Source organism: Notolabrus celidotus, chromosome 2, assembly GCF_009762535.1.
Source record: "Notolabrus celidotus isolate fNotCel1 chromosome 2, fNotCel1.pri, whole genome shotgun sequence".
Lineage (NCBI taxonomy): Eukaryota > Metazoa > Chordata > Actinopteri > Labriformes > Labridae > Notolabrus > Notolabrus celidotus.
The window spans coordinates 30611251-30615200 of record NC_048273.1 but is presented as its reverse complement, the minus strand read 5'-3'; the positions used below and the strand labels follow the sequence as shown (position 1 = coordinate 30615200).

Here is a 3950-nt window from a genome sequence, read left to right as displayed (position 1 = left end):
GGATAACACAGAGTGTTTTATTCTGAAAATGAACCGGATGTTTTAATTTTGTTTTGGTGCCTGACTTCCTGTCCTGCTCGATCTGCTCTGTTGAGATTGATGCGTCGTGCTCTGGCATCCGGCCAAAAGAGAAGTGTGGCCAAGCGGCAACCTCTGGTCTAGAAGTATGAGTCAATGCAGAAGTGTTAAAAGCTGCAGTTCATCGAGGATCCGCTTGAGGCTGGCTCCAGAAGTACCAGAAGTCCCACATGAATGGGAAAAAGATGATCTTTGCAGCATTAATAAACATGTTTACAGCCTGGTACAAAAGACGAGTGTAGCCTGAATAGTTCATTTCTCGATGTCCTCTCACTGTGAGGGGGGTGAATTTTTTCTAACGCGGCAATTTCGAAGATATTGAGATTACTAGTCTTCCAATGAGAGGCACAGCTGCCTGCAGGAACACTGCAGCTGTTGGCTAGGATGCTCAAAGCCCGTCTCTTTACGTCACACTGGCTCGACAGAAGCAATATGGCTGTCGCAGCCAATTGGCTTCAAAACAGCGCTCAGAAACAGACGGGTGACGTCACGGAAACTACGTCCATATTTTATACAGTATATGAGTGTGGCGTACCTGATCTGTTGCGTTCCGACTTGCCGGATCAGAGACACAGCCGGAACGCAATGGAGCGGATCCAGTGGAAGTTAACACATTGACTGGAATAGAAACCTATCAGATCCGGTGCTGTGACGGATCAGAGACAGACCGGACACGGATCTGGTGGAATTTGGCCGTAAGAAGTAAAGATGGGAGGAGGTTCACCGCTCTGTGAGAGACTGCGTGAGCTAATAGTTCAACAATGTCACCATAATGTTCCTCTGTTTTATTCAGCCCTTGTTGTAAGTCATGTCTTCAGTCATTTCTTGGTGACTGTCTCCTAATTGTATTCCTTCATTGTTGGGCTTCTATGTTTGTGAAGCACTCTGTAACGTTTGTTTTGATAAGTGTTATATAAATAAACTTCATTACTATTATTGTATCAATTAACACCTCTCTACCACAGTTTACACAAATGACTACAGGACTGTTGTATTAGCTTAGCTCCATGTACCTACTGAGCGTACATTAGTCAAAGTCAAGTTTAGCATCCTTCTCCTTTTTGTGAGGCTTGAACAGAAACTGACTGATATCGACATATCAGTGGGCGTCATCTCTAATCGTTACATACACCCACTAAACTGGGTTTGAAACACATGTACGCCACTTCTCACGTATAAAATACTAACCCATAAAAACGTGACTGAAAAAGGAATGTGAGCAACATCATCCACACATACCTTCATTTTGGAGGTAGTGAAAACTGACACTACATATTCTTATAATCTGTCCTAAATATGGTAGAAGACATGACCAGTCTGACGCAATGTGAAGTATCAGTGGACACATCTAAATACTGCTCACACACTGCAAGTGTGGGCTGTTTAAATGGTCCGAGCGTCAAAGTTTGGTTTGTCTTTCTTAAACCAGAAATAGAAAATAAAGCTTTAAAGAGAACATTCTTCTGTAACATGTTGATTATTGTCCTGTATGGAGATAAGTGATGGTTTGGTCAGAGGCCTTTGTAAGATAGTTGCTGCTGTGATGAACTCTTGTGTTGATAAATCTGAAGTTCAAAATGTATTTATTTTTGAAGTTTTTTTGCTTTTTATAAAAAACACATACAATGTTCTTCTGTGGTGTTTGATGTGATGGACTGATTACAAATTATCGCCACCTACTTGTCTGACATGCTTATGGGAGAGTTTTCAACTGTTTCTTTGATATCGTAAGGACAGAGAAATATTCAAAAACAGATCTGGTGTGGACAGGAAGTTTGAGGACTCAGCAGCATAGAAGCAGCCTGGACCAGCTTGACCCCGGTTTATCACGACAAGAAGAGGAAGAGGGACGAAGAAGAAGAGACTGCAGGCTCAAATGAAAGGAAAAAGCTCACCTGCCAAGATGAGGTGAAGAAGTGAGGAGGAGGAGAAGGATGAACTCACGGACAGATGCAGTCGCTCCAAATGCTGATGTCATGTCTCTCCTTTCAGACCCACAAACTAAAAAAGACACGTTTAACTGTCTGCAACTGTGGAATTCTTTATAATGTTCAATGAGCAATAAAACACTAAAAAGATCCTTCTCACATGCTTTCTGCTGACCCAATCGCCTGCTCTTCATGCAGCAGGTCTTGATTGGAAAGTTGCCTCAGGTTTGCTCAATCACCAGCTGAGCCCTTGGTGTGAAGGAAGGAAGGAAGGGACAAAACAGCACAACACTAAACATCAACACTACAGCATATGACAGAGACCAAGACCCATGTTTGAACCAAGCAGCAACCTCCAGTCTAAAAATATGAGTCCAATGCGGTTGAGGCTGGCTACGGGACAGGGGGGAACACTGTAGCTGTTGGCGAGGAGGCTCAAAGCCCGCCTCTTTACATCACAATCGCTCAACAGCAGCAATATGGCGGCCGACAATTGGCTTCAAAACAGCGCTTCAGAAACAGATGGGTGACATTACGGATACTGCGTCCATATTTTATACAGTCTATGGTTTGAACCAGGCTGAAAATAAGTTTACTTCTTTGATTAAAAAAAACAATTAACATGAGGCCTGGAGGAACTTACTTTTGCAGCTAGGTTCATGTGGACACTAGAGGACAATGCATCTTTTTGCACTTCAGCATTGGCTTAATTTTTCAACTACAGAGATTCTGACACAAGACATAAAGGCACCATTTAGGACACCAAAATCAACACATGAAGGTCATCACAGAAGCTTTAAGGGGATTTGCCTATGTCTTGCCCTCCTGCGACACTTTACAAATGTATGTCCCCCGAGTTCGGACAGAGTTTGGTAAGAGAGCATTTACTTTTGCTGCTCCTACTGATCAGAATACGCTCCTGAAGGACTTGAAATTGTCTGATCTTATCTCACTTGATTCCTTTGGCGCCATCTTAAAAGAAAGACAGACTCCAGAACAGTGCCCGTGTTTTTAAATAAGATTTTTGTGATCACAAATTGCACTTTAATTGCAAATTAGTTGCACTTTTAAATTATTGATTGTTTCTAAATACTGTCTGCTTCATGCTGTTGAGTTGTGCTATTTATTTTGACGTGTGCTGCTGACCTCTTGGCCAGGTCGCCCTTGTAAATGAGTTCTTGATCTCAATGGGTTCTCATCTGGTTAAATAAAGGTTAAATAAAATAAATTTAAAAAAAATATTTATTTCAGAGAACATTGATGGTCTCTTCAGGATACTGTCATAAATCACATGTCATCAAAAAGACACAAACTTACTTCATCATAAAAAGTTGAATAATTACATCTTATTAAACCTCATGGTCTTAGTCAGAGGGAAGTTTGTTTTGTTAACTTTCCTACCACTACATGATGTGTGTATAACCTCCTTCCTTCAGCATTTAAAATACGTCAGATCAATGATAAGTCAAAGGAGACTTGCATGTACAACAGAGATTAAATTAAATAGATCTGAATTTGCAACTTCTGGCATTTGAAGAAACCATGAATCCTCTTGATTTTCTTCATACCTGCTGACAGAGACAGCACCACGAAGAGTGTTTCTCTGTGATCGCCTGTGTTCACTGTGATCACACTCAATGAATACTCTCTGATTCAAGTGTTACTACATCACTACAAACAGTGCGCTGTGTTATCACGTCACCGTGTCTAAAAAAAGTGATGTGGGGTGTGCATGGAAACTAGTTACAGAGGGGTGTAGGTGCTTCAGAGGGGTGTCACCGAGCATGTGAACACACACACACACACACACACACACACACACACACACACACACACACACACACACACACACACACACACACACACACACACACACACACACACACACACACACGCAAGCAGTAATTGAAAACCTACCCCTTTAACATTGTGAAATGCCCTTAA

At 41.7% G+C, this 3950-nt stretch overlaps 1 long non-coding RNA gene across 3 annotated transcripts in view; it reads right to left on the bottom strand.

The window, feature by feature from the left end:
- The window catches only part of LOC117826413, a 6510-nt gene extending 4377 nt beyond the window's left edge, over window positions 1–2133 (bottom strand). For all 3 annotated transcript variants that reach the window (XR_004634041.1, XR_004634038.1, XR_004634040.1), the window contains exon 1: window positions 2023–2133. This is a non-coding gene — a long non-coding RNA (uncharacterized LOC117826413). The remainder of the gene's footprint in view (window positions 1–2022) is intronic.
- Between the last annotated feature and the right edge of the window lie 1817 nt (window positions 2134–3950).